Genomic DNA, 21,982 nt, shown 5'->3' with positions numbered 1-21,982 from the left:
TGTACATATGCATGGAATCACATAGAATTGTTCTGTTATTTTTGTTAGTATCTATCAAAGAGAAAACTTCACAAAACAATTCTCTGCTACATAGACCTGTTCTCACAGACCTCATAGCATTGGATAAGGAGATTCTGGCTTAAAGGTCTTACATTTTTTGTATTTTATATAAATTTGCATACTCAGTTAAGTGCATTGTTTAGAGGTGGCCATAGAGTATTTGACCATTTTGTTATGTTACAGAGGGTGAGTATGCAATACTGTTTTTCCTTAATACTACTAATCTTCAAAATAATCTTTATAAGCAAGTGCTCAAGTTCACTGATAGAGGTGATGTAAGAACTCTGGAGACTAAGTTCGTATTTATTTGCATAAGTAATTTCTAAAGGCACCATTAATAAGTATACTTAATTATTTATGGTTTGGGGGCATCTGTTGAACTTCAGTGAATTAGATACGCAGGTACTCTCTGCATGTCATTTTTCCTTGTAGTTAGAAGTAAGCTCCCTAGCAAAAACTCTGCAAGGCCAATATTTTGCAGTAAAATCAATTTCATTAAACGTACATTAATATGAAATCTGTGTTAAAGTTGCTCCTAGATACAAACTTACCATTACTCAATGAGGAAATAAAAACTACAAAGTTAGTATTAATCAAGTAGGCAATAGCACACGATGCATATTAACCAAAGGGCAGCCTTTTTCAGGCCACAGTCTTTTACAAACATACAAGAACATAATTAAGTGCAAATAATTAATATTCATTAAGTATTCCAGGAGGAGCCTTTATCTTGCCAAAAGTTGTTACTCTATGTAAAATTATGATAGGCATGTAGGAACAATATGATTGTGTTTGTGTAAAAAGAAATAATCAACTTTATCTTTATCAAAAACACTATGAAGTGTTCTCAAAAAGAAATTTTCCAGTGGTTTAAAATCAAATTATGTGTGTTGCATAATTTACATCTTAAGTATACTTATGATTTCAGAAGAACTGGAGGTAGCACAATGAGAGCTGGAGTATTGATAATTGACTTCTTGAATAAGGGGTTTATGAAATATGAGTGCCTAGTTTACAGTGAAGATTATGTCAGTCTGAAGGGGAAAATTAAACAATGTTCAGAGTCAGAAAGATGAAGATTGCAGCTATCTTGGAGAGAAATTAGGGTTAGGAGTGGGTTTTAGTCAGTGCTTAGAAACAACATTAAGTATGGAATATGATGTAACATGTTGGAATACCTTGGGAACTTGGGAAATACATTTAGACCTTATTCATGTGATTAAAATTATGTTTAGTAAGTGGTAAAGTAAAATGGCAAAATTCAGACCACCACAAATTTAAACTGGACATTGACCAATCATTCCCAGTCTAACTTGTCTGTCTTCCAGCACATGATTGAGAAGATTTATCCATCTTTGTTGACTAAAGACAATCCATGGTTATGATAATATGCAAATATATCGCTAAATTTAAAAAAAATCAATAATAACAATTGTCTAGCTTCATTTGTTGAAGAAAGAAGAGATGGATCTTCTACCTATATGTATAAAATTACTTCAGTGAAGGTGGTAAAATACAGAGGAAGCACACTAAGAGGAACTTTTGAAGGGCATAAAGGCAGTGACTATGGCAAAATAGAGACATGGCAGAGGGTATTTTTTCTCTAAGGAATGCCAACATGCACCCCCCCCCCAAAAATGGGGAAAATAAAGGCATGGTGTACCTGTCACAGAGACTTATTATCGACCAGACACTTTTCCTCTATTTTCTTGACTCAGCTAGTTTGCCTTTCTCAACCTTTCTATGGATGTTGCATCATGCCTGAATATTAGCCAGTGGAATATAAGAATGATAAACACTCTTTTCAACCTTGGCTTATAAACACCTTCCTCTATTCTAATGCATCTCAACTTTGGGGATATTTGGCAAAGGCTGGAGACATTTTTGATGGTTACACTGGGGCATGACCACTTATGTCTAAACATTAGAGGTTAGGGATGCTGCTAAGCATTCTACAATTTAAGAACAGTCCTCACAACAAAGATAGCCTGATCTGAAATAACAATAGCACTGAGGCTGAAAAAGCCTGCTCTGTACTGCCTTCTCTATTACTTCCAGTATATTTGATATCTAGGATAAATTTGGTGTTAAGAAATTTGTGAGAAAAAAAGTAAATTTCTATTATGATTCTGTCATTGCACATTTTAAATATATTTTTAAGTATAATAGTAACCATAAATAAACTAATAGAGAACTAGATTAACTTACTGATATTCACAGGAGTATCATAAGCTACTACCTGAGTGGAAGGTAGTTGAAGAAAGAATTTTTAAAAGGAAAAAAAGAAAGTAAACCTACTACAACACAAAATAAAAATTCCACTTGATTGGCAAATTTGATTTTTAGCTTTCAGTGATTATTTAGAGTATTGCAATGAGAAGTGGAAAGAAATAAACTCCCACGTTACCGAGGAAATTGCAAATTAAAATGAAAAAGTCTAAAATTTATTTTAAAATATATCAAAACCTTAAAAAGATGTGTGGTCTAGTAGGAATTTATATCAAGGAAAGATTTATGAGCTCTTAGTAATATTTATGACAGGGAATGCCTTAAAAAGCACCACAATTTCTAAAAATAAGATAGTTTTATAACCCCCATCGTATATATCAATATGATGAAATATTTTCAATCATTAAGTATCACTGGTATTTAAGAACAGCCTATTTTTAGTTTTTTAAGTTATTTCTATGAGGTGGATGGACCTAGAATCTGTCATACAGAGTGAAGTAAGTCAGAAAGAGGGAAACAAATACCCTATACTAACGCATATATATGGAATCTAAAAAAAAAAAGAAAAAAAGAAAAAAGGTACTGATGAACCTAGTTGCAGGACAGAATAAAGACACAGATGTAGAGAATGGACTTGAGGACATGGGGTGGGAAGGGGAAGCTGGGACGAAGTGAGAGTAGCATGGACATATATACACTACCACATGTAAAATAGATAGCTAGTGGGAAGCAGTCACATAGCACAGGGAGATCAGCTCGGTGCTTTGTGACCACCTAGAGGGGTGGGATGGGGAGGGTGGGAGGGAGGTGCAAGAGGGAGGGGCTATGGGGACATGTGTATGCATATGGCTGACTCACTTTGGTGTACAACAGAAACTAACACAGTATTGTGAAACAATTATACCCCAATAAAGATCTATTAAAAAATAATAACAACAAAAAATAAAAACAGCCTATCACATTATATAGATATATATTCAAGTGAGCTAGAAAGGATTTATAATCCAAGAAGAGAGCAATTGTTATTTCTAGGTGGTGAAACAGTGAGGTTTTTAATTTTTCAATTATTATTCTTATCTCTATTTCCTAAATGTTATTTTGGTAATCATCAAACTGTATTGTGGAAAACATAAGTTTTAAAATGCTGCTGAGCCTACATCCTGCTCAAAGTATGGGACCTCAGAAAAGTGCCGTAGGACTTTCCTTGCAGTGCTGCCCACCAATGTTTATTTTGCTTTGGACTTTTTTCTGCATTTTACCGCTTGCTTAACTCCTGATACAAACATTATGGTTGGTCAGCATATTAAATGCCCAAGAAATGGCTTAATTAATAGTGAAAATCAATGCATAGAAAAATTGGAGAGGTGATATAAGCAAGTATATAATGTATGGTCTCCTACATTACTTCATAATCCTGACTTCTTTCCACACCATAAAAAATTATGTCAGGAATAGAATCAGCTGATCTAACACAAGACTCAAATCACAGTGGCTCATACACAGAGAATGTGTTTTGATCATGTAAGAAGAAATCTTGTTTATCCATGTTGTCACAAGTGGAAGGATGCCCTTCTTTTTAAAGGCTGAATAATACTCTATTGTGTGTATATATACACACCACGTTTTCCATATTCATTCATCTGTTGATGGACACTTGGGTTGTTTCCATTCTTGGCTATTGTGAATAATGCTGCAATGAACATGGGAGTACAGATAACACTTTGAGGTCTTGATTTCAAGTCTTTTGTATATATACCCAGAAGTGAGACTCTTGTATCATATGGTGGTTCTATTTTTAATTTTTTAGGAACTTCCATACAGTTTTCCATGGATGCTACACTATTTCGCATCCCACCAACAGGCTAAAAGGGTTCTAATTTCTCTAATTCCTTGTGAACACTTATACTAAGTGAAATAAGCTAGTCACAGAAGGAGAAATTTTGCATAAATCCGCTTATATGAGATATCTAAAATAGTCAAAACTTACAGAAGAAGAGAATACAATAGTGGTTGTTAGGGGCTGGGGGGTGAGGGAAACAGAGAGCTGTTGTTCAGTTGGTGTAAAGTTTCAGTTATGCTAGTTGAAGAAGTTCTAGAGACCTGCTGTACAGTGTGGTGGACAGTTAGTGATGCCACATTGTGTACTTCAGAATTCATTAAGAGGATGAATCTTAATGTTATGTTCTTACCACACACACAAAATCAACAACAACGAAAACAACAGAGAAAAAAAAGACAGAAGCAAACTCTGTTGAGTTGTTGGATATGTTTATTACCTCCATTGTGGTAATGGTATCACATGTGTTTGCATATGTCCAAACTCGTCAATTTGTATATCTTAAATATGTGCCGTTTTTTGTATGTCAATTAATTAATTGATATTAATTAATCTGTTAAGGGAAGAAAGAGGAGGAGGAAAGGGAGGAAAGAGGAGGAGGAAAGGGAGGGAAGAGGAAGAGGAAGATAAGAAGGAGAAGGAAAAGAGAGAGAGAAGTCTGGAAGGCTATGGTGATCTAATTTTGGTTCTGGGTTATGTATTGAACTGAAGGAACAGTAATGTCCACCATTTTTTTACCCTTATGATTGATTCCATGATGTCAGCTCTTTTTTTTAACATTTAAATGGTAATCTTTTTTTTTTAACATCTTTATTGGAGTATAATTGCTTTACAATGGTGTGTTAGTTTCTGCTTAACAACAAAATGAATCAGTTATATATATACATATGTTCCCATATCTCTTCCCTCTTGCATCTCCCTCCCTCCCACCCTCCCTATCCCACCCCTCCAGGTGGTCACAAAGCACCGAGCTGATCTCCCTGTGCTATGCGGCTGCTTCCCACTAGCTATCTACCTTACGTTTGGTAGTGTATATATGTCCATGCCTCTCTCTCGCTTTGTCACACCTTACCCTTCCCCCTCCCCATATCCTCAAGTCCATTCTCTTGTAGGTCTGTGTCTTTATTCCTGTCTTACCCCTAGGTTCTTCATGACATTTTTTTTTCTTAAATTCCATATATATGTGTTAGCATACGGTATTTGTCTCTCTCTTTCTGACTTACTTCACTCTGTATGACAGACTCTAGGTCTACATGATGTCAGCTCTTACACTGCAATCAATCTGCAAGTGATGAGACAAAAGGCAAAAGGTTTCTGCAAAATGAGTTTGTGTTATTTAGAAAAAGCCTTACTGGACACCAGCAAGACCCAGTGACTCCTATTTACATTTCACTGATCAGACATCGGTCATATGGCCACTTTTAGTTGCAGAAAAGATGAGTGACCGTAGATTTTTGGTTGCTTATATTGCCACCCTAAACTTGCTTAGTAAGGAGGAAGGGGAGAATATATATATTGGGTGGTGAACTGTCTGTGTCTTCCATGAATACATATATTCTGAATATCTAAGACCTTTTCTTTTCTCAGCTGCATTCTCCCTGTCCAGCTCTAACCAAAATCTTTCTGATTTTGAATTTGGATATACATTTAACTATTTAAAACTATTAGTGTTTCCCTCAGTTTTGAAAGAGAGAGAAAGCCAATGTTTCTTAGTTCGTTTAGCACTCACTAGTTCCCACGTTGAAGCTTTATCCTACAGACTACAAAAATAACTGTATTTTGACAAATCCACGGGGATCTGTTTAAGGAGAAACTATATTAGTATGCTGTGTTTGCGAATGGATTCTTAACGAAACATGACTAAAGGGTGAAGTGTAATTTTATTTTCATCAGCCAGAGGAAAAGAGCAAGGTGTTATGATAACACATTTGAAGACCTATAGCAGTAGTGAATCCTGGTGCCTAAGGTAAACTAAAGGCTGGCATTATTGAGAAATGTTGAGGTACCTAAACATATAAAAACAAAATCAAACAGAGAGAGAGAGAGGAGAGCTTGAGACTGAAGAAAAGAGGAGAGAAGGAGAAGAAAGGAGAGAGTAGAGATGCAGCACAGATGACAGAGAGAGACAGAAATATCAACAGAGGCTTCAAAATGGAGACAAAGGGGAAAAGTGAGAGAAAGACTGTCTTCAATGAGGATTAAAAAAGTACCTCTAGGGTTTCCCTGGTGGCGCAGTGGCTGAGAGTCCGCCTGCCGATGCAGGGGACACGGGTTCGTGCCCCGGTCCGGGAGGATCCCACATGCCGCGGAGCAGCTGGGCCCGTGAGCCATGGCCGCTGAGCCTGCGCGTCCGGAGCCTGTGCTCCGCAACGGGAGAGGCCACAACAGTGAGAGGCCCGCATACCGCAAAAAAGAAAGAAAAAAAAAAAAAAGTACCTCTAATTAGAGAAGTAAAGTTAGAAAGATAAGATATAAAGGTTTACTTTTTCTATAATAAAAAATTATAAGCTGATAATAAAATAAATTAGAAAGGTCAAATAGAACAATTTAAATGAAGAATAAAAGGGGAAATGTTCAATTTTTATTGAAAAAAATAGTTTCATATTTGCTGAACAATTATGGATCTTTAAAACCATGAATGATTTGAGGAAGTAAAAATTTTTTTCTTAAATGTCCTTGCTCTTCTTATAATACACAGATTAAAATAATCACTGTGATAGTGAGTGTATTTCTTTCTAATTTCTTGGTACGACCTAAAGGTACATTTGAATGGGAGAATAAGCAAAAGCAAATGAAGTGAATTACTGGCAGTGATTATTGACAATACACACGTTGGGCATGGGATATATTTATTTATTCTTAGAGTACAATTTAAATCTTCAGAGCAAATAAGTTAATAGGTTCTTAAATTTTTATGAAGCTTTTAATCATTACATTGGAGGCCATGGTAAAAATTAGTTTATTCTGGACACCCTTGCACTTGTCCAACTAAGAAGGCAACTGTTCATAATCACCCCAATTATGCAGTATCACTTAGACCCTTAAAGAAGAAACCACAGTAATGTAGATCAGAATAGAGAATTTTGAGCACACTCAGCCTCAAGTTTTAGGACGTGGACCAAAAGACCCCAGAGCCCAATGGGGCTGCAACATGTCACTGTCACGCTGCTTACTCTTAACTATGGGTGGTGAAAATTATTGCCAAAAAGGCATCCCACCTTAATCTCATTGCATAAGGTAACTGACAGCCTTAAATACAGTTCCATTATATCATCTTATTAATATACACTTTCAACTCACACAAAGACTAGAATGTAGAAATTGGATAAGGAAATGGAGGGTGTTAATTCATTGAGAATTCCCAAAAGAAAGTCTGAGTTAACATAGCTGAAACCCTTAACTAAAGGGAGTTCATTCTTAAGGAAAATGCCAAGATAGAGAAGTAGGATTCTTTTCTTTAGAGACATACAAAATTTTCCTTGAAGTGCTTTACAAAAGAGAAAAGTGCGTGACATTTAGTTCTGAAGTATCCGTTGCATGTTCTGTGTAGAAGGACCCATGTGTACAAGCTTCCTAGTACTTCACTGGAGTGAGGGGAGAGGGTGTGGCATGGCCAGTGCACAGAATGGATAATTAGCTGAAGTCAGAGGTGGTTGGAATCAGAAAATGACAGAACATGCAGGGTCTTGTAGGCCATATTAAGCATTCTGTTGTTTATCTCTAAGAGCTAGAGGAAACCACTAATTTTATAACTTTAATAAAAAATTTTTATTTAATGTGTATATAACTATAATACACGCATTAATTATTCATTTAAATGGCCATTAAAGAGTTTTAGATTGTTTATATGACCAAATTTTTGTTATAAAAATATCACACATTGATGTTTGTTGAACACACAGAAGGTAAGTAGAAATCAATTAAGAAAGGACCAATTAGGAGACTGTTGCAGTAGCCTAGATAAAAAATGGTTCAAGCTAGTCAAGGATAGGAGCAGAAAGGTATACAAAGCCAATAGTATTATAATTAAATTGACAGAATTTTAATATAGGTTAAACAGGAGTGATGACTGAGAGGGAGGTGTTCAGAACTTGTGCCAAGTTCATGACCTGTAAAATTACATTTGTAGCAGTTCCATTTTCTGAGATAAGAAATATTAATGAAATACCAGGTTGAATCAAACAGTGTATACAATTAATATGTTGAGAAGAACAGAGGAAGACATCCTTTTTGTGGGCTTATTATGTGGCCAGGAGCTGTGGACGAATGGATTATGGTGGTGCAAGCAAGCCATGGTTTATTTCCAGCAATCACATTGTGAGTTCCAAGAAACTCTTCTGTGAGTTATACTGCCATGTCATATGAACATTGAGCTACATTAAAGTTAAATCTGTTTAGACAAAATCTAAGATATTCTTACCAAATTCACAGCAGAGTGGCTAACGCTTATTTGAACTACCATGTTTGCAACCTGCTTATATAACCTTAGAGAAATTGTTTAAGCTGTCTATTGCTTGATTTTCTCATAAGTGGAATAGAGACAGGGATGTTACACAGTTGGTGGTGGTCAAAGAGAAAATTTAAGTGAAGAATGTGGTAAACATCCAATTACTGTTGTTATTACTATTGCTGAGAAAAATAATAACAGATATCAATGTTTATGAGCAAATGCTGGGATCATCCTGTGTGTGTTAGAGATATAGTTAGATGAATTAAAAACTCGAAATTTATTGTTGAAGTATTAAAATCTGTTAAACACTTATATTATACTTCAATGCCTTTTTAACATTATGTTAATATACGTTGATAAGTGTACTGAAAAGAACTTTATGTACTACAGTTCTACCTTCTTCCTTCAAAAATGGAGACACCAAAGGCCAGGTTATTTATGTGACTTGCACAAGTTCACAATGCTCTATGAAAAAAATGTCCATAGGGAAAAAATATATAGCAAGTTATAAAACGTTGAAACATGACCAAAATGAGTAATTGCTCAATTAGTTTGTAGTTCTATATGTAATCGTGTTATTCGCAAAATACTAAATAGCCAGAAACCTACTTAAAAAAATTTGAATGTGATAGATTTAACCTTTTTATTCTGGAAATTTGCTATAATGAATAATTCTTAAAAGTCAAAAACTTTAAATAATAACAAATAACAATTCTTTTTAAATAACATTTTATAGGCCTGGCCCTGTGTATACTTTACCTGTGTTATTTCTAATTCTCCTACCATCATTGTTGAGATTGAATTTAGTCTCTTTCTCTGTATCTCACTCTCCCTCCACCCCTTGCCTTTTTCCTACAGAATTTTCCGTGTTTTTTTTTTTTTTTGTCTTCTTTCAACCAGGCTTCCACAAACAATATCTAAGATATTTGGGCATGTATGATTGTAATTTGTTTAACATTATAATATTAAATTCTGGACTGAGTTAAAAGGATTTATTCTTATAACATAGCATGGCTTATGAGGTATGACTCCAAAATGTATATGGATGAAATTAGGACTTCAACAGAATTATGCACTAAAGTTAAAAGAAACCTGCGGAGATTTTATTACATTAAGTAGGTGATGAACTGTCATTTTACTGAATGTTCTCAATCAGCAAATTACTACAGTGAGCAGCACACTGTGTGGTAAGTGGTCACAAATAAATGTGTCGTCACTACTGGTTACATGCCTTTGTCTTTAATCACTGTGAGAACTAGCCGTCTCATCTGTAAAATGTAAAAACTCATGCTTAGGTGGTCCTTGGGAGCAGTATGTGAGACTTTTGTGCACGAGACGGAATGACTGCATGAAAGGTATGGCGTATATGTATGATCCTCTGAGAAATATGAATTTCTTTCTCTTAACTTCCTGTCTGTTAACTGGTTCTCATAGTTTAGTTACAACATGCTGTAATTTATAATTTTTTTTGTAGGTCATCTCCAGTTTTATATTATTATAAAATTGAAATGAACATATTTTTTCATAAAACCTTTTTTCTATATTTAGAATTTCTCTGGCTAGGTTCACAGAGTAAAAACTTGAGTCCAGGTGTATAGATACATTTTCAGGATTGTTAATGTAATTGTAAATTCCCTGTTGTTTATTAATGTGAGAGGAGATTATAATTGGTAAAATTTAGAGCAAAAACCAGGTTTTTTAAAATATATACCACATCTTTTTTTATTGTTGTTTTTTGTTATTTTTAATTAGTTATCTATTTTATACATATTAGTGTATATATGTCAGTCCCAATCTCCCAATTCATCACACCATCCCCCCAACCCCAGCTTTCCCCCCTGGTGTCCACGTTTGTTCTCTACATCTGTGTTTCTATTTCTGCCTTGTAAACCAGTTCCTCTGTACCCCAAGTTGTTTTTTGTTGTTGACGTTTTCCTGCCTTGCAAAGAGTTTTAAAGTCTGAGTGCTCTCACTCTTGGGGAGAAATGACTGCCTATCTAGTTATAATTATATAAATATTGGCAGCCATCAGGGTTGTTTTTCTTTTTTTGTCCAGCAATTCGATTGCAACATATTGACAAACACTTCCCAGTGAAAAGGTATGGTATCCTGTGCCAGAATTGCATCTTTAGGGATTAGCTGATAACAAATGTCATCAAAACTTATTTTTTAAGGTTTACTACTAATTAGCAACAGCAAAATAACCTATTTATATCCCGGCTTTAAGCCATTGCTCTACAAATGAAGTGTTAGTGTAGACTGACTGCTGTTATTTATTTTCCCCGGCAGTTTCATTTATTTTTTAACAGAGTATTGGCCAAAATACAGTAAATCCCCTACATATGACTGAGTTCCATTCTGAGAGCGTGTTCATTAAGTCCAGTTTGTTCGTATGTCCAGTGAAGTTAGCTTAGGTACCCAACTAACACAGTCGGCTATATAGTACGGTACTGTAGTAAGTTTATAATACTTTTCACAAAAATAATATATAAAAAGCAAACGACAAAAAGAAAACATGTTTAATCTTACAGTCCAGTACCTTGAAAAGTACAGTAGTGCAGTACAACAGCTGGCATCCAGGGGCTGGCATCGAGTGAACAGGCAAGAAGAGTTACTGATTGGAGGAGGGAGAGGAGGTGGGCGATGGTAGAGCTGAAGGATCGTCAGCAACAGGAGACAGAGGGCAAGTTGCAATTTCACTCACGCCTGACGTTGATGGCACAGGTTCTGGTTCCCTGCTGGATTCGATTCTATCTACTCTCTTGAAAAAATGATCCAGTGATGTCTGGGTAGTAGCTCTTTTTTTCTCGTCATAGATGACACGGTAGCACTCGATTTCGTTCTGAACAGCTGCTGCAACCTTTGTGTTCCATTCTGTGTTCAGGTCCCGTGCCTCAAAAACCAACTCTCCTCGAATAAAGAAAATCCCCTTGCCATTTCCTGCATCATGAATCTGTTCGGTTCTTCCGTTACTTCTTCCTCTTCTCGCTCCACTCTCTCAATTATTTTCACTTTTGTTTCCATCGTTATCACTTGGTGCTTCTTAGCAGTACCAGCTACATCACCACTGCTTTTACACGCACTTCCAGACATCCTAGGCTTGAAATAAAGATACTGTATCTCTGCCTTCTCTTTTATTTCATCTGTCTCCTTGGTATATCTTCATTCCTACAAAAACTCATTCCAGTCCTCAGTTCCCCTCTATGTGTTTCTCTCCCATGAAATTTCCCAGGCAGCCCCCCGCACACCACTTCCTCTCCCTGAATTTATCTTTCCTTCAATTAAAACTTAGTACCAAATGCCTTAATCCCCTAAGGCTCTGGCCATCCCTGAGCCCAGATGATCATTTCCTTCTAGATGATGATGGTAAGACATGCTTTAGTGTCCCTTAAACATAAGATTTAAAATTTTAAAGATAATTTCTCATTCCTTAAACCAGAGGACTAATATGGGCAATTAATTCCTTGTTGCTTTTCTGCTTTTTTCACAATCCATACTCAGGATCAGACTAAAGAAATATTTGTGAAAAGAAAAAAAGTAGTATTATAGTTTTATTCTCTCTTTAACTGTGAATTAATGATTCTTGCTAGATATAATTTTCTTTTGAATGTTCATGTCTTACCTTTGTAACCTGAAGCAATTTACTAATACTAGTGATTAAGTCTAGGGAAAATGTCGGGGAGAGTCCACATATTGTGGAAATGAGTCTGTTTTGGGACTCTAGGAATCTAAAATTTTGGCCAGTGTTTTTATACTAAATGGCTTGGTGGTCTAATTCTATATTTCGGTTCCTTTATCTATAACATGAGAAATGGGGTTATTTGGTTTCTAAAATTATTTTAAGATTTAAAATCCATGACTAGGCATATTCAAAAGCAAAATCTGTCTTAACTAATATTTAAGGTAAAAAACATCTCACTATTGCATAGTTGGCAATGAACTACTGTATTTCCTAAACAAATATGTTATCTGCACTGAGAAAGAATGTTTATTTGGGAATTTTCTAATAATCCTCATTGGAGTAGCACTAAATAGAATAATCCCTGGTGAAACCTTTAAGGAAAACAAAGTGGATGCTTTCAAAAGAGGGTTAGGCAATGATAATAAACTTCTAGCGTTCAACCCAGCTCATAAAAAGACAAACAGGAGAGAAGCTGATTCCATACAGGATACTCACTTGACTTTAGCTAATTCTTTGTTAGGAATTAGATTGAGCTGTGAAGTTGTAGCTCTGAAATGACCCGGCATTCATGCTGATTGTACCATCTCATCTCATTAGCTTTCTCTTTGTAATAAACAAGGTTCCTTTGCCTCTTCTAATTGCACATAGAAGTACCAGGCTCTACTGGGAAGCAAATCCAAATTCTAATACAAGGTCTGCAGAGAAATTAGAAAGTTTCCCCAAACAGACTTCCTCAGTTCCTTAAAGTAAAGTAATGAAAACTTGGAGCTTGTTGTTTTTTGTTTATATGTTTGTTTTTTCCTTCTGGAAAGCAATTCAGTCAATGCATTTTAAAAGTTTATTACTGAATCAAAATCATATTTAACTTTTAAAGGGCCACTGAAAACCAGTGGTATTAATTAAAACCTCATGTTTTAAATGGAAACAGTATATTTAAATCCATGAGTAAATGAGGTACAAAATATGTTTAAAAAATTAAGGCAATTAATGAAACAGTGAATTAATGTGGAAAGTATCAATAGTATTGGATTCTGAAGGAGAAAAATTCCCTCTCAGTACTTTTCTGAGTTAGCAAACAAATTGGCTACATTTTTTTTGGATTTTCTTTTTCTGGTTTGTAACATTTTCCCAATGCAAATATTACCTTAGAATACCTAGTGTCTTGGTACATGGTGCTCAGACAAAATCAGTTAATATCTCTTTTGGCAAGTATGTTTAATTTCTAACATAGCCCACTGATGTGAGAGAATTCAAAGTGATAATTTATGCCAGTCAGGTATCAATCTCCAAATAAGAAACCGAGTTGAAGTTTTATATAGAAAGGAGTGTGAATTCTCATCCTGTTATACATTCTTCTCCGTAATTTAACTACCAGTGCATAGCATACTCTAACTGCAAAGCATGGTTGGCCTAAACCAAGCTTTGCAGTTAGAGTAACCCTGGAATACAGCATCTTTTCTAAATACATTTTGCATGTATTCATGTCTGTAGTGTCTGTGTATTTGCACATAAATATGTGCTTGCTTTGTTTATCCTGTTCTGATGTCAGTGATTGTAAAATGCATTCCAAAGATCTCCATCTTTTTCAATGTTTTTGAGAGATAAGTCTGGTATTTTTTATGTTTATTCTTTTTACTGAAGGATAATAATAACATCAAACACGTATGTATCACCTCTTATGTGTTAGATACTGTTTTAGGATGAATTTATCATTGTTTTTGTTTTTATTGGGGTATAGTTGCTCCACAGCATTGTGCCAGTTTCTAATGTACAGCAAAGGGAACCCTCTTGCACTGTTGATGGGAATGTACATTGATGCAGCCACTATGGAGAACAGTATAGAGGTTCCTTAAAAAACTAAAAATAGAACTACCGTATGACCCAACAATCCCACTACTGGGCATATACCCTGAGAAAACCATAATTTAAAAATACACATGCACCCCAGTATTCATTGCAGCACTATTTACAATAGCCAGGACATGGAAGCAGCCTAAATATCCATCGAGAAATGAATCTAATATTGACATAATCAATTATCCTTTCTTTGAAAGCATGAAAAAATAAAATATGGACCTATTTATTTTCACTTTTTTTTTTTTTTACACTTACACTGGATTAGATTCTGGTCAGCAATAAATTACTATACAGTTAAAATGTCACTGAGGTATGTTCCATTCAACATGTGGAAAAAATTTATTTCATAATGAAATACAGATGTATATCTTTCTTTAAGTCCACCACCATCCCATTTTTATCCCCACTGATGTTTTAATTTCAGGACCTAATGTGAAAATTGCCTCATTGGTTACTAAAGAAGCTAGATAGATTCACATATTACCCCAATTGATGATGTTATTAATACAGATATTTGAACTGTTGAACTCTGAATGAAAAATATAAAATAATCACCTCTCATAAGCCTTTGCTTCAGAGGAAATAATAGTATCATGGAAGATGGTTTTCTTCAGTGAAATGTGTCTAATTTATGGAAGAAAGCAGTTCTCACTTTTGCTACACTGCAAGATTTTTTGGTTTATCTCTGGCTCTGCCTCATTCAGCAGATCTTGACAGAGCAAGTAAGGAGTTTTATTAAGGGGTTGAGCAATAAAGATTCAATAGAATTCTTGAAACATAATGATTTTTTTTCTTATGTTGGAGGATGTCTTCTTTCTTAGAGACTATGACCAGCTGGGATTATCCTATTTGCTGTCTTTGCATTAGCTTCAAGACAAGCATAAACTAAAATGAAAGATTGGTGAGGGTTGCTTTATTTCTTCCAGAATAAGAACACTTGTTTTATTATAGATGATTTCTTAGCATGCTCTCTTTTAGTCAGAATTGTAAATTCCATTGAATGTAAACAGCTATCTATATCAACTTCCCATGCACATGCTACACAAGAGAATATGCAAATTTTTGTATTAAAATCCTAGACTAAAATTACATATGCAAAATGAGTATATAGACAAGGTATTTTTGCTCTATCTCAATGATTCAGAACACCTGATTCAGGGACATAAATCGAAGGGCAGTGCCAATAAAAAAAAATATATTCAGCAAGGGCTCCCTTACTCTTGATTAACCCACAAGTAAGCAAGCAATCATGAAATAGGAGCATGCTCCCTTAGGGAGTCTCCTGCACTAAAGGGTATCTAGAATATCACTTATCTCTGTGCTTCTGTTGTTTACATGTCTATGTCTAACTTTTTTAAGCCTAATTTAGGTCTGAAGAGTAGCAAAGTAACTTATCACACCTCAGAATTCATTATGGAGACAAAGAATACATTTTTGTAGCTTTAAAAAAAAAAAAGAAAAAATTACACTTAATATGTGAAAAAAAAACACTCACGGAAAGCAAGTTAGTAAGGAATTTTGAATCTAAACAGGAGATTCTGGAAATTTCCTAAGTGTTTCAAGTTCTTGTTAGTAGCTATAAAATTTTATTTGCTAAGCTGTAATACAAAAGATTTTCATTCACATGACCTCCAAATATTATTAAGATCTTAAGGGAAGGAGCCTAAATCTTTTACTAGTGAAGTAAAACAGTGCAGAGTGCAAAAGTATGATTTTATCTTTAGAAACGACATTTATACAAATGTTTTACCATCGACAGTGTTCTCACAGATCTACAAGGTAGGTAAAGAAATTTGTATTGTCCTATTTTTAAATGAGGAAAAACCAACAGCAACAAAATACTAGATACAGGGATATTATCCAGTGATTCAGGAGTTTTCTTTTATTTGTTTACTGGAAAACACAACCGACTACTCACTGGGGCAGATAACAAGGAAGATGAAGAGATGGTTCCTTTTGTTACTTGAGGCATAAACTGCAGACCAGTTGAGATTATCCTTCCTAATCTAGTGTTCTTTTTTCCAGAGTCACAACTCCCTGTTTTGACTGGAAATTTTCACTAAATGATCTCTATTGTGCTTCTCAACTCAGAATATTTTATTTCTTGAAATTGTATTAACATACGGACTTATGGGAAAGTAGCATGTACTAATTCTATTACTTTTGAATCTAAAATGACTTCTCCGTTGTTTCCATACTTACAGCACCTATTGCTGTATTAATGTAGGCATATGTTGCTATTTCTCTGCCTCCTTCGGAAACAGCCTAAATCTTCTTTTAAAGTATGGAACCAACTTGAATGAAATACGTTGTTGCTTGAATTCTGTACTTCTGATTATGGCAGCTGAAGAAAAGGTTAGCTCTTTTGGCAGCCACATTAAATTCTAATCATAGGTTAGTCCTACTATGTACTAAAATATCCAATCCATGTATGTATAAGTGAATGGATACACATAAAATGTGTCTCTTCATATGTCTTATGCAATTTTATAAATTTCAGCGGCACATATAACACTGCCCAGCAATTATCCAATATTTCCACGTCGTCTTCTCCCCTCTGGACAGCTGTATCACGCCTTCTTTATTCTTCTGAAATGTCCAATTCTTTTTCCCCATTCTCACGTTCAGCCAATTACCTTCTTGAAAACTTTATTATAGAAATGAACTCTATCAAGATAGATCAATGTTTTATGTTTGTTGTTTTCAGACCAGGAGTTTCCAGTTTATTTAAAGAAACTGGGTGCTCTTTCAGTTCCTGGGACTTCATGAGCTTTCCTTGTTTGTTTTTCTAATTTGTAAGTGATAAATGATATTCAAAATTATGTTTAATCAGTATCCTTTCTTTTCGATCCAAAAATCATTGTACTTGAGGGACAAGTTAAGAGAAAAATTGGGCATAATGTTTCTTGCTTTTTTATCAAATATCATTACTCTCTATGCTCAATTTATTGTTTGATTTCTTCCTCATTTTTAACTGGCTTTACTTTGAATAAATTTGAGCTTATACTTTGGGAGATTCTGCTATAAGGTATTATGAAATACATTTAGAAATATAATTCATTTGTTGGTGATAATTCTTACATCAAATTAGTTTTAAAATGAGGACTAGTTAAATCATAATACTGTGAATAATAGAGTAATAAAAACTCATGTACCTATGGTAATTAACTGAAAGCCCCAGAGGGATTCAGCAGCAAGTAATGTAAAATTGTGTGACACAAGAAGAACCAATGATACCAATGATTTCTGTGCCTTAAAAGCGTTTGTTTCTTTGTGTGTTTACTGTTATCAAGGTGTCCCTTATATACAATAAAGCACACAAATCCTAAGTGAAATCTTGATGATTGTTACATAGGTATAAACTCATGTAATCAGCCTCCAGATTATGGTACAGAGCTGCTAACACCTCTGAAGCACACCACGTTGCCCTTTCTAGTCAATCTTTGCGTACACCCCTCTATCCACTATAATCATTATTCTGATTTTGTTTGTGTCCAGTTTTTTTAAAAATTTCAAGTAAATGAAATACAAAGTCCATCATCTTTTCTCTCTGGTACTTTCACATAACAATTTCATCTATGTTGTTTAATCCGGAAATAGTTTGTTTTATTGCTATGTAGTAATTAGTTGTTTAATAATATAACAATGTATGTACTAAGTCTACTATTAATGGATATTTTGGTTATTTTTAGTTTTGTCAATTGTAAATAAAATTCTATGAACATTTTTATGTAAGTATTATTTGGGCACATATGAACTGAGTTCTCCTTGGGTTTTTACTAGGAATAGAATTGCTGGGTCATAGGTTAGGCTTATGGTTAGTTTTGATAGATACCATCAAACGTTTTTTAAAGTGCTTTTTTTTTTTTTTTTTTATCACTTTACACTCCTGTTAACAATGTATGTGAGGGGCTTCCCTGGTGGTGCAGTGGTTGAGAATCCGCCTGCCCGTGCAGGGGATACGGGTTCATGTCCCGGTCGGGGAAGATCCCATATGCCGGGGAGCGGCTGGGCCCGTGAGCCGTGGCCACTGAGCCTGGGCGTCCGGAGCCTGTGCTCCGCAACGGGGAGAGGCCACAACAGTGCGAGGCCCGCGTACCGCAAAAACAAAAAACAAAAAACAATGTATGTGAGTTCCAGTTATTCATGTATTTACTAACATTTGATATTGACAGTGTTTTTTAAAACTTTTAATATCAGGCTACACTTGTGGTCATATAATGATATCTTCTTGTATTTTGATTTGCATTTTCCTGATGATTCAATGATGTTGGACACATTTTCATATGCTCATTGGCCATTTGGAAATTTTCTTTTGTGTATTGCCCATTCATATCTTTTACACATTGTTCAAGCAGTTGGCCTATCTTGAATGCATTTCTGAAAAGAAATATCCAATTTGAACTCAGCTTTTTTTCCCTCCAACTAGCAAAAGGTTATAGAAATATCTGATTTTTAAATCTAAGTTGCACAGAGAAATATACGGACCAGACTAATTGTATTATTTAATTTAAACATTTTTTATAATATCTACAATTAAGCCCTAATTTCTGACTATTTGTGGGTTTATAGGAAGTGAGTACCTCGCAACATGTTTCCTATAAAATTTCCATCTACTGTTTAGTTCTACTCTTATTTTTCTTTGGGCATACAGCTCTTCAGCCTCCTTCCCCTGGCCGCTTCTATCATGAAACAGCTAGTCTCAGTGTTCTCACCTACAGAAATTTATAGGTCGCTTTCAGGAAGATTTAAATTTCTCATTGGTTATTTTGCATATGATCATCTTTCACTACCTGCACCTCTTGGAATCTCTTTCCCCACCTGAAGCAGTTTATCTAATTATTCCTTGCAAAACAGACATTTTGGAGGAACACTTGCATATATTCAAACAAGTATTTTGACTAAATATAAACCTGATTTTTTTCTGATTTTTAGTTTTGAAATCCTATATTTAATATCATCTATATAATTTTAATTTCTAAACTTTGCAGAAATGCAAAGTTTAAAAATTAAATCTAATGAAATTTAATTTTTACTGCATTCTTTAATGCATTTTAGGAATTAACCGCAAGATGAAATTTTAAAAAAATGGTGAGGGAAGAGGAAGTGGAAAAGGCAAGGTAGGTTATACAGAATCATTTGAAGTTGTTTAAAAAGAATTGATCTGAAATGTAGCTACTCAGAATGCTGCCCCATAATTCAAGAAATGGTTCTAGAGTATATCATCCAGTTTGACTGATGGATCTGGTGATACACTTCTCTTTCTCTTTGATAACAGTGAGCTAAAGAGTGTCAAGAAGAAGGCTCCTTTTTTAATATATCACATGTGATTTTAACTCTGGAATAGACTAGCGTTGATTACTGTTATGCTCCGTTGTTTTATGTTATTATTATTATCATTACCATCTCTTAAATATAGTGCAGAAGATCATTTACATTAAGAATTCCACCCATGCACTCACTCTCACTAAGTCCTCACTATATTATTACATCGTTACCATCTTGTCTCAGAATATCTGTTACATCCTGCCTGTGTTCATTACCTTGACTATATTTCACATTTTAATCTCTGTTTCCTGGTTTTTATGTGTTTGAATTTCATCCCATAAGTATCCAACAGTCATTCAGAGCCTTGATTTTAATCATGTGCAATATTTGGACTGCATTTTATCTTCACTGTTGTATCTCTACTTGTTCATTAGTTTCTAGAATCGGATTGCTATAGACTGAAGTGTTTGTATCTCCCCAAAATGCATGGGTTGAAACCCAAGTCCCTAATGTGATGGCATTTGGAGTGGAAGCCTTTGGGAGGTAATTATAAGTTTGGAGGGGTCAGGGTTGGTGCTTTTATTAAGAAAAGACACTAGAGAACTTGTTACTGTTCTTTCCTTCCTCCAAGTAAGGATAAAAGGAGAACCCAGGAGGGGTGTCCTTCACCAGACACTGGATGTGCTGCTTCTTTGATCTTGGACTACCCAGCCTCCAGAACTATGAGAAATAATTGTTTGTTGTTTAAGCCATCCAGTCTATGGTATTTTTGTTATCACATCCCAAACAGACTAAGATGCTATGCTCCAGTGTTAGAGAACTCCCCTATGATCTTTGTAACTTGGAACTTAGACCTTGGAGAGGTTTTCTCCTGCATAATTTTTAAAAGCAGTTTTGTGAAGATATAATCGGCATACCATACAATTCACTTAAAAGTGTACATTTAAACATGTCCAAGCACCATTTAAAAGCAATTCAGTGGACTTTAGTATACTCACAAAGTTGTGCATCCATAACCACAATCAATTTTAGAATATGTTCTTTGGCCCAAAAAGGAACCCTGTACCACAAAGCCACCTGGCATTTTAAATAGGAAAAAAAAAATAAAGCAGAGAAGGGATATAAAAGTGTAGGGTTTGGGTGGAGAAAGGAAGTTGACAGTGATAAACAGAGTTGTCAGGGAAGGCTGAGAAGGTAACACTTAAGATTTGAAAGAGGTGAGCTAGTCTCTCACTTCGAGTGCAATGTGCTTTCAAAGCCATCTTTCATCATCTTTTAAAAATACTTTGAGTCGGAAGCACTTGATGATATAAACAGGCTAAGTCCCTCTCCCTATACTTTGAGGATTTTGTCTTATAATTGGAATTTTCTGCTCTATAAAGACTTTTATGGTATTAAATACAGAGATCCAAACACAAATATTAATGGTAATAATAACAATAAAAGTGTAATGTGGATATTAACAGTTGTCTCTCCTCATCTGTTTCCATGAAGGACTCTCACTACAGAGTGGAAAGACTGTCGTTCAAATAGGTTAACGCCACGACACTAGTTCTGCACAGAACCCACTTGCAGTGACTGATAACCTAAAAGAAGCTGTCCTTTCCCTTCTCAGTAGCTTCTGATATTGATGTTGTAAAGTGGCTCTGTGGTGGGTAGCATGCAGAGTGATGCTTCATTACCCTAGATCATCTCATACTTGTTATCTGTCTCTCATGAATGCAGGGCACAAAATGGAGTTAACAGGCACAAACCTCCTTGGAAAACATAGTACGGTGCTTAATGAGCAGAGCGTTCCTTTCCCTCCAGCTTCTACATGTCTGTGGAAATTATATTATCTTTTTAATTATTCTCTTGAAAATGTATACATATAATTTTGTGTGCAAAGAGCAGTTCTAAAGGAGTAAGGAATTGGGGAGCAGTTGGCCCTTTAAAGGGGATGGTGATTACTCTCAAATATTCAGTCTAAATGTCGCTATTTCTAAGCACTGCTTTATTGTTTGCTTATATAATGCCATCACCAAATATGCATTTAAAGACTAGACATGTTATATGTAGCTTAAAACATAATAAAAGGAACTGGCACATAACCAGCATCAAGCTTAGGAAATAAAACAAATCCTTCCTTTGCAGGTCGCTGTGCTCGTCTTTACCAAGACTTTACTTTCCTGTCTCCTCTCAGTGGTAAGCACTAATCCTGAATGTTTTATGAATCATTTTTAGCGGTTCTTTATAATTGTATCAGACAGGTGGGTATATCACTAAGCAATATACGGTTTACTTTTCTCTGGTTTTAACCTTTATACAACTGGAGTCATACTAAAAGTATTCTTCTATGATTTAATTTATACATGTTTTCTTCACATTAATCTATGTTATATAGATACACACATATACACATGTATGCACTAAAATAAGCTAAGTGAATATATAACATATGATTCGTGTGTGTTGTGTGTATACATTTACTTATACATTAAAACAGCACTACTATAAGCAGTCTTGTAATATTCCTGGTGAGAACTGAGGTTGTCTAGAAGTGGGTGTCTGGGTTTTATCAGAGGATTCCTCTTCAGTTTCACTGGGTCATGCCAAAAAA

At 35.1% G+C, this 21,982-nt stretch overlaps 1 protein-coding gene across 1 annotated transcript in view; it reads left to right on the top strand.

Moving 5' to 3' along the window:
• The window catches only part of LOC114892337 (cadherin-12), a 990,049-nt gene that overhangs the window by 180,979 nt on the left and 787,088 nt on the right, over positions 1-21,982 (top strand). The window contains exon 2 of the mRNA XM_029217108.1: positions 21,517-21,567. The gene's annotated coding sequence lies outside the window, so the exon portion shown is untranslated. The remainder of the gene's footprint in view (positions 1-21,516; positions 21,568-21,982) is intronic.

Source organism: Monodon monoceros, unplaced genomic scaffold (genome assembly GCF_005190385.1).
Source record: "Monodon monoceros isolate NGI ecotype Baffin Bay Population unplaced genomic scaffold, NGI_Narwhal_1 Super_Scaffold_12, whole genome shotgun sequence".
Lineage (NCBI taxonomy): Eukaryota > Metazoa > Chordata > Mammalia > Artiodactyla > Monodontidae > Monodon > Monodon monoceros.
Note: the sequence above shows the minus strand (reverse complement) of the source record. Positions and strands in the feature narration are given on the sequence as shown.